Source organism: Myotis daubentonii, chromosome 17, assembly GCF_963259705.1.
Source record: "Myotis daubentonii chromosome 17, mMyoDau2.1, whole genome shotgun sequence".
Classification (NCBI taxonomy): Eukaryota; Metazoa; Chordata; class Mammalia; order Chiroptera; family Vespertilionidae; genus Myotis; species Myotis daubentonii.
The window spans coordinates 26673430-26691292 of NC_081856.1; the positions used below are offsets into that span (position 1 = coordinate 26673430).

General features: G+C 41.5%; 1 pseudogene; it reads left to right on the forward strand.

Annotated features, from left to right (window-relative positions):
* Positions 1–1636: 1636 nt before the first annotated feature.
* Positions 1637–4237, forward strand: LOC132220127 (dolichyl-diphosphooligosaccharide--protein glycosyltransferase subunit 1-like; annotated as a pseudogene).
* Positions 4238–17863: the final 13626 nt, after the last annotated feature.

The window sequence follows — 17863 nt, forward strand, 5'->3', positions numbered from 1 at the left end:
CACCCCGTATGTATATGTTGGAAGAAAGGCAGGAAAGAGGGAAGAATGGGAAGAAAAAGAGAGAAGGAAGGAAGAGAGGGAGGGAGGAAGAGCAGAGTATGATGTCATCATCATGGGGCTCTAGACAGAAACAGAAATACGCAGTAGGAGCTCCTGAAGAGGGGCGATGATGTGTTTCTGTTACCGGTATACTCCTGTGCCAGGCACATTTGAAGACTCCTTAGAGAGAGCAGAAACTTAATAAATAAGCTAAAATTTACAGTTAAGGGTAATCACAAAGAGGTAACTGCAATAATACAGTCCCCCATTATCTACATGGGGTATTTTCCAAGACCCAAAGTAACCGTGGATAGTGCCAAACCTATATATACCATGGTTTTTCCTATACATGCATACCTATAATAAAGTTTAATTTATAAATTAGGCACAGTACCAGGTTAGCGACAATAATACTACATTAGAACAAATATAACAATATACTGTAATAAAAGTGATGTAATTTGCCCCAGGGCACAAGCTAGTGAGCATCAGAGTTGGGGCTGAGGATAGGTCATCTAGCTCCAGAATGTGAGCTCATAACCACATGGGAACTAGTAACTGACAGGGTGAGAGTCCCACTTGCACTGGGAGACAAGGCTCACAGAGTGAGGTGTGAAGAACAGACCAGAAAACAACTGGTGGGTGGCATAGTCATGAACTGGGTACGGGAGAGGCGGAGGTAGAGAGTCCTCAGGCCATGTTCCAGGTCACTAGGGTGGACTCATCCTTTGGAACCTTTCCTGACTTTCTGTTTTATTCTGTGTCCCAAACACACTACTCATCCAACCAATGTTTCTTGGCCTGATAAGTAGGGTGACTATGGGGACTACTAATAAAAGAAATGAGATGAGGTTAAAAGAGCTGGTTGAGCTCAGGCCATTGAGAGGCAAGAATTTGGAATACATGGAAGGATAGGGCAATTATTAGAAATTTTAGGTAAATTATTCAGATGGTGCATAGAGAAGATTGGAATGAAGAAATTTAAGACAAAGAGACAAAGTAGGAAATTCTGCATCAATTAGAGTAATGGAGCAATGATAAACTAGTAATTAATAAGATTAACAAATGATTAGAAACATCCATTGGCAGATGAATGGATGAATAAATATAGTATATACATACAACAGATATCATTCAGCCTTAAAAAGGAAGAAAATTCTAACATGCTGCAACATGCATGAGCTTGGCAGACATTATGCTAAGTGAAATGAGCCAGACACAAAAGGACAAGTACTGCACAATTCAGCTTATATGGGTATCTAGAGTAGTCAAATTCATAAATACAGAAAATAGAATAGAGGCTGCCAGGGGTCCTGACCCCTTTGGGGGTCAAACGACCCTTTCACAGGAGTCGCCTAAGAACATCGGAAAACACATATATAATTACATATTGTTTTTGTGATTAACCACTATGCTTTAATTATGTTCAATTTTGTAACAATGAAATTGGGGTCACCACAACATGAGGAACTGTATTAAAGGGTGGCAGCATTAGGAAGGTTGAGAACCACTGGGCTAGAGGACGTAGGAAGCTATTGTTTAATGGATATTGAGTTTCAGTTTGTGATGACAAAAGTTCTGGAGATGGATAGTGGCGATGGTTGCACAACAATGTGAGTACACTTAATACCACCAATCTGTCCACTTAAAAATGATTAAATTGGTAAATTTTATGTTTTGCATATTTTACTGTAACCTAAACAAACAAATAAACTATTAGATATGGGACAGAGAAAAGTGAGAGATGGAAGATGGTTCTGCATTTTGGACTTGAAGGAATGGGGGATGGCTGAAAAGAGAGGTCAGGAGGCTAGCTGAAGTGCAGGAGTATATTTTTGGAGTGGATTTAAAGGTGCCTGTGACCATTTCAATTGACCAGTAGGCATTGGGTCTCCATCAACTGGACCTCAGGCAAGGAGAACACCTGAGAGGAGAGAATTCACAAAGAGGTCAGGCTGAACCAATCAGGCAACAGATTCATGCCACCGGCTCGCTGAGGTGCTTGGTTCATTTATTCGCTACTTGCATATTTCAAAGGGAAATAATAGTGTTGTCTGGGTTGTAACCTTTGGGGTTATATCTTTAAGACTGCTTTGAAGGAATTCATACATAGAAAATTTATTAGTTCCTTCTCAGTGCTGGGAATTGCCTTGCGTTTTTCCCTCTGTGGATAAACCTCTTTCCTGAGGCTGAGTTCTTTCACCCTCTAGCACACGGCCTGAGTGCTGGACTGTGCAGATACAATGGCCCAAACCTGCCTTCACATAGGCGCCACAGGGCCCAGCAGGACTATGCCCTTGACACCACCCTAAGCAACCTTGATAAAGTGGGTGACCATTTCTGTGGGCTCATGGAGAGATTTCCAGATGCCTTATCTAGGCCCTGGAATCAGCGGCTCAAGCCTGACTCACCCCCACGTTTGCCAGCAGATCCTGGAGGCCCACAATGTGAGGAAATCAGCAATACACAATTGGGGAGGTCTTTTGTGTGGTAGCTGAGCTTCACTTTTCCTGGCTCTAAATAGCACCTATGCTATGACAACATGACGTGCAGGGGCACTTCTGTTTCAGTTGTCCAGTAGCAACCTACTACAGTTTTATGTTACACTGAAGGACAAGGGATGTTTCCCTTCATATTATGGCTTCGTCTACAAAATGATTAAAACACCCATCCTCTGTAAAGTACAGCATAGGAAATGTAGTCAATAATATTGTAATAACTATGTTTGGTGCCACTAGACTTATGGGGGTGATCACTTTGTAAGTTATATAGATGTCTAATTACTATGTTGTATACCAGAAACTAATATAATATTGTATGTCAACTGTAATTCAAAAATAAAAAATATATACTTAAAGAAAATACCTGGCAGCTCAGCTCAGTCCCTGTCATGGAGAGTCCCTACCTCCGGGCTGCTTTTGCTCCTTCTGCTCTGGGCCTGGGCCTCAGCACCAGGCAACGCCTCTTCTGATGCACCACCATTGGTCAATGAGGTCGTTAAGTGCACAGTGAACATGAGCAGCCACCTGGCCAAGTGACAGTGAATGTGGTCCTGGCCCACCCAGGGGGCAGTTCCATTTCCCGAGCCATCTCCTTCCTTCTGGCCTTGGAGCTGGAGCTAAGGCCTGGCTGGCTCACCTCAGCGTGCATGTGAAGGGAGAAGATGAGGAAGAGAACAATCTGGAAGTATGAGAAACCGGACTCTTCATGGTCAAGCTCCCAGTTGCTCTCAATCCTGTGATAAAGATTTCAGTCATTTTGGAAACAGTCTCTATACCCATGTACTTCAACCATATCCATCTCAGGTCACTCGGAGAAATAATTTGTGGTGTTTGAGGGCAACCATTATTTCTACTCTTTCTATCCAATAGACACAAACTATGCATGCGAAGCTTGCCTCTCAAAATGTGGAGAGCTATACCAAGTTGGAGAACCCCATGCGATCTGAGTACTTCCTAGATTATGGACATCTCCGAAATGTACCTATTTATAGTCAGGATACTTTTAATGTACATTATGAGAACAGTCCTTTCCTTACTATCACCAGCATGACCCAAATCATCGAGGTCTCTCAATGGGGTGATATTGCTGTGGAAGAAAATGTGGACTTGGAGCACACAGGGCTGTGCTTATGGGGCCTTTGTCATGCTATAATTACCAGAGACACCCAGATAGTCCATTCTCTAAAGACCATCCTTCCTACTGCTGCCCAAGATGTTTATTAGCGGAATAAGACTGGCTATATTTCCACCAGCCACCTCCTTATTTTGGATGATTCCATAGAAATGGAGATCCGGCCTTGTTTCCCTCTTTTTGGAGGGTGGAAGACCTATTACATCATTGGCTATAACCTCCCAAGTTATAAGTATCTCTATAATTTGAGAGACCAAACTTCTATAATATGCACTGAAGATGAGGTTTGTGGACCACGTGTTTGATGAACAAGTGATAGATTCTCTGGCTGTGAAGATCATCTTGCCCTAAGGAGCCAAGAACATCCAAATTGACAGCCCCTAAGAAATCAGACGTGCCCCAGATAAGCTGCACTACACCTACTTAGACACATCTGGCTGCCCTGTGATTGTTTCCTAAAAAGAATAATCTGGTAGAACAGGACACTGTGGTGCACTACGCGTTCAGCAAGGTGCTCATGCTGCAGGAGCCCCTGCTGGTAGTGCTGACATTCAGGCACTGCTAATACCCCAAGGACACTCTTTGCAGATACTTATATTCCTCACCTCAGGACTCCACTAGAGCCACGAAGAAGCACTGACGGCCCTTCTAGAGGTATGCTGCCCTAAAATGGGTGATCACCTCTCAGTAGCTTTACAGAGAGGTTTGTGGGGACCAAACACCAATGAAGGGAGAGCCCAGGATATTTTCCAGAAAATTATTCTAAAGTCACTTTAATATTCTCCATATTGGGCAATGGGAACTCTAATAGGAGAATATTGTTTATTTAAGTATGTGCTATGCTTTCTCTAACACGAACATGGAAACTTCGCCTTAAACAAATCGATCTTTTAAGGGAGGGGATGAACAAATGTCTGAATCAAAGACAAAAGAAAACAAAAGTGGCTTACATGGTCAAAAATGCTCTATCCTCGCGTTTTCACCTGGCCTGCTTTCTGATAGTTTTGCAGTCCAAATTGCTCACCGCCACTAGCAGGTGGGTTAATGTATTCTCCAGCTCATGGCTATTCTCCCTTAAACACAAGGGCTCCCTGGGCCCAGCTACTGCTTCCTCCACCTGCAACTCCTCCCTGATTCCCTACGGTGTCCTGGCTGACACACATCACCACTATGGATGGGCTGCAGCAGCACAGACACTGGGCTCCCTCTAGGATGGTTTTGCATGGGGAAGATCTGTCAATGATTCAGCTCAGGCAGTATACTTCCTTTGATTTTCCATAGGATTGTCCAGCTCTGGGAACTAAGGCCGACCTCAGAGCCTGAACTTACTCCACTGACAAATGGGTCCCCCATCACACATTGTTTTGGGTACCTGAAGGGACTATTTTAAGGCATTTGGCTATGATGTCAGTGAAAATGATCCACAATTCATAAGACACCACCACAAGAAGACCATCAAGGACAAATTGTTTGTTGACAATTCCAAAAGTATTTAAGAGTAGTTACTTTGCAAAAAAGTTTGAAATGTCCTAAAATCTTACACTCATATGAGAAAGAAACTTGATAGTTTTCCCAAATTTGGCAATAATTGTTAAGATTTACATGATATTACCAATAACAAATTGTGAAATGGAAAAAAATGTGTAGGTAATATAATCAATAATATTGTAATAATTATGCATGGTGGATACTTAAAATATTGGGGAATTACTCTGTAAAGTATATGATTCTCTAACTACTATGCTGTACACCTGAAACTAAAACAAAATAATATTGAATGTCAACTTTAATTGAATAATAAAATTTTAAAAACTTTTTAAAAATCTGCCAACCATGCTAGAGGAAAGAGTTATTTATCTTTATATTCTCTTTAAGAAAAATTCTCTTATAAAACCTGTGTAATAGAGACACTTAAAAAGTATGTTATCAAAAAACATAAGAAAGTGCTATAGAGATATGTCAAACAATTGGTTAATAAAATATATTGTGAAGTTTTTCTGATTTGTGGTCTTTTTGTGATGCATTGTTAAGTTTTTTAGACTTGTAATTTGTAGTGCTTCTTTTCTCATTAAAAAATATTTATACATAAAACACCCATACACACAGAGTACTGAAAGTACACATGTAATAATATTAGGTATTGATTTAAATACTCAGTAGTGCTTTATTGTAATTATTGTTCTTTTTAAAAATTCTCACAGAATAGCCCTAACTGGTTTGGCTCAGTGGATAGAGTGTCGGCCTGTGGACTGAAAGGTCCCAGGTTCGATTCCGGTTAAGGGCATGTACCTTGGTTGCGGGCACATCCCCAGGAGGGGGTGTGCAGGAGGCAGCTGATCAATGTTTCTCTCTCATCAATGTTTCTAACTCTCTATCTCTCGCCCTTCCTCTCTGTAAAAAATCAATAAAATATATTTTAAAAATTCTCACAGAATAAGCATATTAAAATATTTATCTTTTCTCATATTTTGGCTATCCTGTTACGTTAATAGATTCGACTTGTTAATTTACAGTTGGGTAGCAATTGTCTATTTTTTTCTTTAATAAATCATCTTTCTAACTTAAAGTATATATTACTTTTAATATTTTAATTCATGGCTACATGTTTATTTTTATATCTAGACAAAATATCTAAAATTCCTAACCAAAAAATTATACTCATCAAAACAAAAATATCCCTATTTATTATTAATATCAGGGCATCATAATAAACTCTGAGTTATAAATTCTGTAATTTAAATTTATGCCTCTTGCCTGTGTTTTACTGGTGAAAAAGGTGTTTAATAAACACACAAATTAATATGTCAGCCCTAGAGGAATACTATGTATTCAAACTATCTCAAAAAGATAACAAACTAATATTCTCTAAAAATCATTGACTAGTCAGGACATTTCTGATTGCAAATGACAGAAAATCCAACTGAAATTAATGAAAACAAAGGTTCCTGGTCATAAGTGGGAACTGTGGGGAGGAGAAGCTGGCTGGGGATCCAGGCCTGGACACCACCTCACAGCCTTGGTCACCTCTTTGTTGGCTCTGTTCTCTCTCTTATTTTCTTTTTCAATATATTATTATTGATTTCAGAGAGGAAGGGAAAGGGAGAAATAGAAACATCGATGATGAGAATCATTGACTGGCTGCCTCCTGCACGCCCCCTACTGGGGATCAAGCCTGCAACCCAGGCATGTGTCCTTGACCGGAATCAAACCCGAGACCTTTCAGTCTGCAGGCCAATGCTCTATGCACTGAGCCAAACCAGCTAGGTCTTGGCTCCATTTTCAAATAGGCGATCCCTTCCAGCAACTCCAGGATTACAACTCAGAACCCCAAATCCAGCTGAAGAAAATCAGTGTGCCTTTCTGGCAATAGCTAGGTCTTCTTAGCTTTGATGAACTTACCTAGCACACAGCACTGGGGCTAGAAAGAGACACTATGCCAATGTAGCAGGACTGAGATGGGATGCTATTTTATTAAAACAGGAAAATAGAACATAGGGAGAAAAAAATTGCTCAGTATGATTATGAAGCATAAAAGAATCCATCTGGTATTAAACATAGGAAAGTGGTTTTGTAGATGCTGCCTCTGAGACATTGTGTATGTGGTGTGGGATATGCATGTGTGTTGTGTGGTCTGTGTGGTGTATGTGGTATTGCTGTATTGTGTGGTATGTGTAATGCGCACCTGTATGGTGTGTGGTGTGTGGTGTGTGTGGTATGTGGAGGGGGGGCGGGGTGTGAGTGTGGTGCCTACATGGAGAACAAAATGTCCACAGTAAAACAGCCCTGCTGCTCAGGGGAATTAGAGAGGCCTTCTAGGGCTGTCAGGAATGTAGCTCCAGTAAGGTCACGGTTAAATGTTGAAGCATTATAAATTAGATTAGGGGGGCGGGGGGGGAAGCCATCTGGCAAAGCAAACAGTTAGGGTGGGAGTTGTGAAAAAGAAATGTAGATCTCAGAGTCCAAAGTGGACATGCTGACATTTCATGTGGTTCACTAACTCTACTTTGTGGCCTTCATAAATTTCACTCAGAATTAATGTCAATGAAATTAATGAAATCACAGGCTGTTCAACAAAAGAAGTATCAATCTGTAGTTTTCCATTGGGTCAATGAGACCTCAACTTATCGTAAGTATGCTTCATATCTACAAGAGCTGAGTGCTGATTTTGCTTAAAGTACCTGTCAGGAACTTCATAAAAATTCTTTATAGTGATCTTTCTTAACAAAGTTCAGGTGACTTTTGGAGTTAGAAATCCTGATTCAAAGACCAAAAAAAAAAAAAAAAAAAAAAAAAAAAGACAAAAGAATCCACAAATAAACAAAAAAAAAACCACCTTGGTTTAGCAAATCAGTTTCAATTTCTACAATCTATAATAAAATCCTCCTTCAACTTACTTAAAAGATGTTTGTAAAAAATATTTGTACTTTTATTGTTCCGAATAGAAAGAGAAAATGGAGAAAACAATGGCCCTTTAAAACACATCACTTCAAAAACTTGAGATAAAAAATAAACATTATAGAGATGTTATTATATGTGTTTCTTTCCTGAAGGCAAATGCATATGTGTCCAAATGCATATGTGAATCTGAGTGTATCAATAACATACTTAACTTGAAGACATTGCTAAGAAAATTTCTATTAGTATACTATATCACTTTTCCATAATATTACATAAGTTAGAAAGTAGAATTGTGTTTCACTTATGTAAAAATATTCATATGCATTATCCTATATAATAAAAGGCTAATAAGCAAATTGTCTCCTCCACCAGGAGCTCGAACTGTGGCCTCTCCCCCTGGCCGGCCCAACCCCCAGTTGCCCTCCCCCCCCCACTGGGGGCAGGGCCTGCTGGCCAACCCCTCACATCCTTTCCCCCCAGCTGGCCCAGCCTGATCGGCCCTGATTGGGATGAGACAGCCGGACCCCACCCATGCACGAATTCATGCACCAGGCTTCTAGTATAAAATATAATAATGATCAAGTCCACATTAAAGAAAAATACTACATGCTTGTTCTAGATAAAAACAAACAAACAAAAACCACAATAACAAGTCTGGCCAGTTATGCCTCGGTGATTGAGCATCAACCTATGAACCAGGAGGTCATGGTTCGATTCTCTGTCAGGGCACATGCCTAGGATGCGGCTGGATCCCCAGTGACGGTTGTGCAGGAGGTAGCCAATCAATGATTCTCTCTCATCATTGATGTTTCTATCTCTCTCTCTCTATCCCTTCCTCTCTGAAGTAAATAAAAATATATTTAAAAATAAAAAAAAATAATAATAAAACCCAGCCGGCATGACTTAGTGGTTGAGCAATGACCTATAAACCAGGAGATCATGGTTTGATCCCAGTCAGGACGTATGCCCTGGCTGTGGGCTTGATCCCCAATGAGGATCATATAGGAGGCAGCCAATCAATGATTCTCTCTCATCATTGATGTTTCTATCTCTCTCTCCCTCTCCTTTCCTTTCTGAAATCAATAAAATTATATTTTAAAAAATTAAAAAGAAAACAATAACAAAAATGAGATAAAATTTACACTGGAAATTTACATTTTTATTTCTTTGCCAGGTTTACGATTTACTGCTTAGAGATATAATTTAGGTTATTATCACCTCTATTTCTACAAAATGGAGAACTAGCAGTGATCTTAAGAAAGGAAGAATCAACTTTCTGTTCTCACGATTAAAGAATTTTAAATTTTCTTTCCATTAGAATTTGTCTCTCTGGATCCAGTTGCCTTGTGTCTTGCCAATGTGAACTCTTCTTTCCACCTAAATACAGGTTCTTCTCTAGGATCATCGTAGATTTTTGTCTGGGCCTCTACATCATTGCTGAGAAATAGTCTGTCTATCTAGCTTCCCTAACATGTGCCACCTGCTCTGTCTTTAGACCATCCTAACTTGTTCCCCCAAGGAAGAGATGGAATATTTTGTCTCCAAGTGAGGTATCCCATGCTTGACTTCAGCATCAATTGCCGGCAAAGCCCCTCACCTAAAATGACATTAAAATCCCACAGGTTGGAGCTGAGAGCCACCATCCAATATGGCTGCCAGTAGTTCCTAATATGCCACTTGTTAGAAGTATTGACTCACATTATAACTAGAACTCTGTAACTAGCCTATGAAGAAGAAAATAAGATTATCTTGCTGCAAAGATACCAGTTGATGAGAATGGTTGAAGAGTACTTGCTGATAAAGCAACGCTTTGGAGCTCTAATAACAGCGTTTGTCATGACTCACTGAAATTCAACTTTGTATTTTCTCTGAGAGTATTTGCTAGGGAAAATTTTTTAAGTAACCAAAGGAAAGGGTAGCCTGCTTTAAAATAGAGTTAATAAGCATGAACTCATAGAAGATCATCATATACAAATATTGCTATTAAACCACATACTGTTAATGTGATAATCACTAGTGATTTCTACCTTATTATTAGGTAACTAGGGGCCCGGTGCACGAAATTCGTGCACTGGGTGTGTGTGGGGGGGGGAGTGTCCCTCAGCCCAGCCTGCCCCCTCTCACATGCTGGGAGCCCTCAGGCGTTGACCCCCATCACCCTCCAATCGCAGGATCGGCCCCTTGCCCAGGCCTGACGCCTCTGGCTGAGGCGTCCGGCCCGGGCAGCGGGGACCCGCAACTGCAGCAGCCCCACGATAGTGGGCTTCGCTTTAGGCCCAGGCAAGGGACCCCTAGCTCCTGGGACTGCCAGCTTCGACCGTGCCCAGCTCCCATCGCTGGCTCCACCCCTACTTCCTGCTATCACTGGCCAGGGCGGAAAAGGCACCTGATTTTCCAATCATGGCTGGGGGGCAGGGCAAAGGTGGCCCCAGGGCCGCCTTTGCCCTGCCCCCCAGCTCTTAGCTCCCCCCTGGGTTTCTGATCACTGTCAGTGGCAGGGGGCTTCTTCCTGCTTTCCCTTTCGCCTCCCTGCATTGTGCCTACATATGCAAATTAACCGCCATCTTGTTGGCAGTTAACTGCCAATCTTAGTTGGCAGTTAATTTGCATATAGCCCTGATTAGCCAATGAAAAGGGTAGCTCATATGCCAATTACCATTTTTCTCTTTTATTAGTGTTGATAATGATAAAAAATATTACTGTACATTGATATCACCTACCTACATCTTTTATTTTTGAGAGAGAGAGGAAGGGGGAGAGAGAGAGAGAGAGAGAGAGAGAGAGAGAGAGAGAGAGAGATATCAATGAAGACAGAGATTCAATGATTGGCTGCCTCCTACACGCCTCACACTGGGGATAGAGCCCACAACCCTGGGATGTGCCCTGACCAGGAATTGAACCATGACCTCCTGGTTCATAGGTCGACATTTAACCACTGAGCCACACCATCTGGGCACCTATCTGCATCTTTATATTTATTAAGTAAAATAACCAAATGTGTTTAAACCTTCTCTTTTCTTTGAGTAGAGATACTCTACAAACATAAAATTAATAAAATTATATTTCTTAAAATATTCTACATATCAAATTTTTTGCCTATATCTATGCAATATGTACTTTCTTCATAACAGTCCATACCAAAGAATTAAATCAGATTTAGTTTCTTGTGGATGGTGGATGTATAGTATGGATGTTTTATGAATTGATTGCTGCAGTCAGTGGTTGATTAAAATTGTTCTGGTTTTGCCCAGCTGGTGTGGCTCAGTGGTTGAGCATTGGCCTATGAACCAGGAGGTTGAGGTTCAATTCCCCATCAGGGCACATGCCCTGTAGGGAGCATGCAGGAAGCAACTGATCAATGATTCTTTCTCATCATTGGTGTTTCCATCTCTCCCTTTCCCTTTCTCTCTGAAATCAATAAAAATATATTTTTTAAGAAATTGTTCTGGTTTCTTTATTAGGAAGATAGAATTTTGGCTTTTTAAAAGGAGAAGGTCAGTGGAGTGATCAGAATGTTGCAGATAGTGGTGATGGTTGCAAAACATTGTGAATTTACTAAGGGTCACTTTAAAATAATTGAAATGATGAATTTCTAAGTTGTATGCAGTTTACTACAATAAAAAAAACACAGGGTATTTTATTCTGTCTTCCTCTAACAGTATCTCTCTTTTTTTCTTAATGTTTATCTTCCTTTTTCCCCTCTGGTAGTAGTATCTGATCAGAGGTGGATGACACCTAATTTAAATCTTAATTATAGAACATAGTTTAGGAGATGATTCCAAGAGGAACAGGAAACATGGTACTTTATCAGAAGGCTATCAGCAATTTAGCATCTCTCTATTTGTGGACATTTGGCTTATAATATTCACTTTGTTTATAACACTGCTCTCCCATCAGTCCAAAATATAAAAAAGGGATACAGATACACTCTGGTCTACACTCCAGACACACTTCCCTGGGCAAACTGGCCCTCCCTCTGGGCAGTGGTTGGCTTTCTAGACGACACATAAACAAGTGTCTTTGACAGAAAGGCCAAGTGGCTCCAGGTCCTGACGATAGCACACACTAACAAAGCAGGGAAGTCGAGACTCCGGTTTATTTACAAAGCCTACGTGCTAGAAAGACAGAGATAAAGCCTTTCCCAGCTAGCACAGTGATGCTCTCCTTTCTCCTGTCTCCCAGAGAGTGACCTAGCTGAGAAGCCAACAGAAAAGCAGCAGAGCATTGCTTAGCCTGGGCCGCAGGGCCAGAAATTGTCAGATTCTGGCCCCCATGGAAGGAGACTACACAAACTCAAGGAGGGGCCAACCTCCCCTCCTAAACATTTCTTCAGTAAGCCCCTATTAAATACAATAATCGAGAGGTGCCAACACTTTAGACTCCATCTAGTAGGCAAAGAATAGAATGCTGCTGTGTCCAGATAAACCATGGAGAACCATCTGGTAGCTTAATGCTTCTTCCGCCTTAAAAGAGCTTTATTCTTGTAATGGAATATCTGCAGAAGTTTTACTAGGAAGGACTTGAGAGACTAACCTAGAAAGACCAGAGGCCTCATACCTTACCCTCCCCATCCAGTGCCTGGTGCTACAACAAATTCCCCCAAGGCTTGGTCTGCTGTATACACACGTCTGACAAATAACACCAGTTCCACATGGTCCAAAGTTTTCTCTCAAATTAGGGTAGCAGTAGACATCTCTACCCACACCCCTAAGACACACACATACTTGCTCTTCAGTCATTCACTCAGTGCTTTGTGCCCACTCTTGTGTCAGGTGCTGGAATAAAGCCATGAATAGAACAAGGTCCAGCTTTTGAGGTTCAGGGTTTAGTAAGGGAGAAGAGAAACAAACAGGTATTTAAATGACAGTGTGATTTGGGGGGCTATGATCCAGAAGTGCACACAGGCCCAAAGAGACCAGGAGAGTTGGCCTCCCTCCCTCCAAGCTCAGCACATAGAAAGAGGTTTGTGGGGATTCTGTCTCCACCTCCTTTAGAATGGAATCAATCGTGCGTGGGCTGAAGCAAGGTGAGCAGGAACAGTCTGGAGGAGCCGGCCAGGGCCCTGCCCAAGTTCAGTGTGAGCAGACAGTGTAGCATCCCTTCACCCATGCTTCCACTTGAGTCCTCTTGGCCACTAGGGCATCACTTTTCAAACAATGAGAACCAATTATCTGAAAGAAGATAGAAATTAAAAACACTTAGATCAATTGAGGCAAAGGACCAGTTTAATGGTGATTTAAATATTAAGATTTAAATATCAACGTGCACATGAGCTCTAGACCCACAAGTAAAAGTCCAGAAATGGTTTATTTGTCTCATTTTATTTACAAGAAAGAAATACTGGTAGTTAGCGTCCCTGAATTGCAGAATCTAGCTAGGAAAAGAAGTAAAGGTGACGGGGGAGAGAAAGAAAAGGGAAAGAAGGAAGGGAAGGAGAGGAGGGGAGCAGTGAGGTTGAGAGAGAGGAAGGCAGGGAGAGGAGGAGCCAAGGAGGGGAAGGGAGAATGGGCACTCTAGCCACGCACTGACCTCGTCTCTCTCCATCAGTCAAAATTCTTTGTTTCAAAGGGAACTAACATACTAACCCAACTATCTTTTGGGTCATGACTGGGTTATGCACATAAATTATAAAATGAATTCTACAGGAATACATATTACCCAAATTTTATCAATGAGAGAGTAGGGGCTCAGGATGTGAATGATTTGCCCAAAATGACATAGCTAATAAGTGACAGAACCCATGTGATATTAGCTTGCAATGTGATACTGTAGAAAATAAGCTAAATTCGATGACTTGACTAAGCTTAAATTCCACAATTAAACCAAAATGTGTAGAGTCACTATTACCACGTTCAGTAACCCTTGGTGTCAGCCCTCAATTCCTTCCTCTCTTGACCCCACCGGTCATGAAATGCTAACACTCTATGTCTCAACTCTGGCTGCATCTCTCCATCCCCATATCCTCCTTCCCCTCTGAGACCCATCTCTGTGGACTATGTCCAAGGCCTTCTCAGATCTCTCTGACTCTGCTACCAGAGGCTGTGTGGCTAGGCGGCAGGAACAATGGTCATGTCACTCTTTGTCAAACCTCTGCTGGGTCCTTACTGCCCTCAGGAAACAAATATGCGCTTGCACAGACAGTCCTAGATCATTTTTGGAGCCAGCAGTGGTCAAAGGATACAAACTTTCAGTTCCAAGATGAATAAGATCTGGGGATCTAATAGTGACAATAGTTAATAACACCGTATTGTTATACTTAAAACTTGTTGAGAGTAGATCCTAAGTGTTCTTACCACACACAAAAATGTAACTATGTGAGGTGATGAATGTGTTAATTAACTTGATTGTGGCAATCATTGCACATGTACATGTGATTAAATCCTCTTGTTTTGCAGCTTAAAAATCACATTGTACAACCTAAATATATACAACCTTGACATGTCGTACCTCAATAAAGCTGGAAAAAAATTACTTCTCTTCCCAGCTCTCTTAAAATAGTAGCTCTTTACTTATTTCAAAATTATTATGAGGATTAAAGGAAATATTATGTGAGACAGTGTATATAAAGTTATCTTTATTCCTTGCCAGAAAGTTTTTTTTTCTCTGCTTTCTTTTTTTTTTTTTAATTAAATCTTTATTGTTCAGATTATTACATTTGTTCCCTTTTTTTCCCCCCCCATAACTCCCCTCCTCCCAGTTCCCGCCCCACCCTCCGCCCTCACTCCCCACCCACTGTCCTCATCCATAGGTGCACGATTTTTGTCCAGTCTCTTCCCACATCTCCCACACCCCTTTCCCCCCCAAGAATAGTCAGTCCATTCCCTTTCTATGTCCCTGATTCTATTATAATCAACAGTTCATTCTTTTCATCAGATTATTTATTCACTTGATTCTTAGATTCACTTGTTGATAGATGCATATTTGTTGTTCATAATTTGTATCTTTACCTTTTTCTTCCTCTTCCTCTTCTTAAAGGATACCTTTCAGCATTTCATATAATCCTGGTTTGGTAGTGATGAACTCCTTTAGCTTTTCCTTATCTGTGAAGCTCTTTATCTGACCTTCAATTCTGAATGATAGCTTTGCTGGATAAAGTAATCTTGGTTGTAGGTTCTTGGTATTCATCACTTTGAATATTTCTTGCCACTCCCTTCTGGCCTGCAAAGTTTCTGTTGAGAAATCAGCTGACAGTCGTATGGGTATTCCCTTGTAGGTAACTGAGTTTCTTTCTCTTGCTGTTTTTAAGATTCTCTCTTTATCTTTTGCTCTTGGCATTTTAATTATGATGTGTCTTGGTGTGGTCCTCTTTGGATTCCTTTTGTTTGGGGTTCTCCGCGCTTCTTGGACCTGTAAGTCCATTTCTTTCACCAGGTGGGGGAAGTTTTCTGTCATTATTTCTTCAAATAGGTTTTCAATATCTTGGTCTCTCTCATCTTCTGGCACCCCTATAATTCTGATGTTGGTACGCTTGAAGCTGTCCCAGAGGCTCCTTACACTATCCTCGCATTTTTGGATTCTTTTTTCATTTTGCTTTTCCGGTTGGATGTTTTTTGCTTCCTCGCATTTCAAATCATTGACTTGATTCTTGCGCTCCTCTGGTCTGCTGTCGGGCGTCTGTATAATAGTTGTTATTTCAGTCCGTGTGTGCTTAATTTCTAGTTGGTTCCCCAATATAAGATCGAGGGTCTTATTAGTTTTCGTGTAGATCTCATTAAGTTTATCGGCAGCTTCTAAACAGTTCTTGAGAGACCTTAAAAGTGTGGTTCTGAACTCTATTTCTTCCATTGACAATTTTGTCCTGTTTCTTTGTCTCCGCATTTTGTTATGCTTCCTTGGTGCACCCCCTAGTGGTCTTTGTTCACAGTCTTATAGATAAATCTTGATTGTTGTAGCTAATTCCAGGGAGGGTTTGACCTCCAGGCCAAGTGGCTATGAGAATCAGCTGTGTCAGCAGTGAGAGAACTTCTGTCCTCTAGGGAGGTGCTAATCTAGCCTTTGCCTGAGGCTATCGGGCAAATGCCTCTGTGCAGGGCTTGGGCGGGGCGGGTCGCACAGGATCAACAGGGTGGGCCAGAGAGAGCAGTTATGGCGGCTCTCAGTCCTGTTCCCAGGGGCTCTGCCTCTCTGAGTCCGAGCACCCGCTGCAAAGCTCCGAGAGAAAGCTGCACTCGCTCTGACCGAAGCCAGACAGTCCCACTTCTCCCGTTTGAGTCTGGGTCCCTAAAGACTCGCCCGGATCTGGAGCTCAGAGTCTGCGACTCCCTCCCGATTGAAAACGCCAACCGCGCCCTCCGCCGCCAGCCCGCTCCTCGCACTCCGCACCTCAGAATTTGACTTCAGCACTGCGCCTCCTCTGAGTGTCCGTGTGCGTTTCTCTTTCCTCCTAGTTGTAGGACTTCCACTCAGCCAGCGTTCCTGTGGTTCTGGGTGATGTCCGTTCCGTGTTTTAGTTTCACTTTTGAAGTAGTTGTTCAAAGCAGCAAACTCCGGCGTTAACCTATGCCACCATCTTGGTTCTCTCTCTGCTTTCCTCTTTCTTTTTTCTCTCCTGTTCATCCAGAGTTGGTGAATTTCATGAAATGGTAATAATGGCCACCTGTGATTATGTAAATAAACATGTTTAGTGCTGACTCTATGATGGCACTGTTAAGAGTACTTTACAGATATCAACTCATTTATTTTATTTCATTTTCTCCATCACCATTTATTTCCTCTCTGCCCTCTTCCACCTCACCGTCCCCGCAATCACCACACTGTTGTCCATGTCCGTGAGTTCTCTTTTTCTTTTTTGCTCAACCTCTCAACCCCTCCCCAAACTCTTCTCCACCCCCACCCCCCCCACTCCCCCACACACAACAGAACTGTCGGCCTGCTCTCTATCCATGAGTGTGTCTCTAGATATTAACTCATTTAAATCTGCAAAGGAAACTCCTAAGAACTTTTTGAAATATCACTATTCTTATTCCCATTTTTATAGATACAGTAATCCCCCTTATCCACGATTTTGCTCTCTGTGGTTTCAGTTACTTGCAGTCAACCTCAGTCTGAAAATATTAAATGGAAAATTCCAGAAATAAATAATTCATAAATTTAAAAATTGCAAGCTGTTCTGAGTAGCATGATGAAATCTCATGCTGTCCCACTCCATCCAGCGTATTCACGCTGTAGATGCTGCCTGCCTGTTAGTCACTGAGTAGCCATCTGGGTTAGCAGATCAACTGTAGCAGTATCGCAGTGTTTGTGTTCAGGTAACTCTTATTTTATCTAATAGTGGCCCCAAAGCCATTCACATATCTTTTATTTCAGTATAGTATTATAATTGTTCTATTTTATTATTAGTTATTGTTGCTAATTTCTTACTGTGTCTAATTCATAAGTTAAACTTTATCATAGGTATGTGTGTACAGAAGAAAAGTTAGTATAAATAGGGGTCAGTACTATCTACTGGGTGTCTTGGAAGATATCCCCCATGGATATTTGGGGAAAACTACATTAAAACTGAGGTGACAGGGTTAGTAACCTGCCCAAAGTCATAGAGCTGGACTAATGTAGGCAGGCTAACTCTTTAGCCTGGGAACTTTCCTACTTGGTAATTTGGGGGTAAAAGAATTAGCTCCATTAATGCCAACCCCTCTTTCTCTAGTTAAACGAGGCCTTTTAGTTTGCCCAGTTCCAAGATACAGTCAGAAATACTCCATAGCTCTGCCCTGAGGAAGCGTGGCTACACATTTTAATTGAATGCATCCTCCTTATCTCCAAGCGCTTTTATTATAATCCACAGACTAAAGCTATG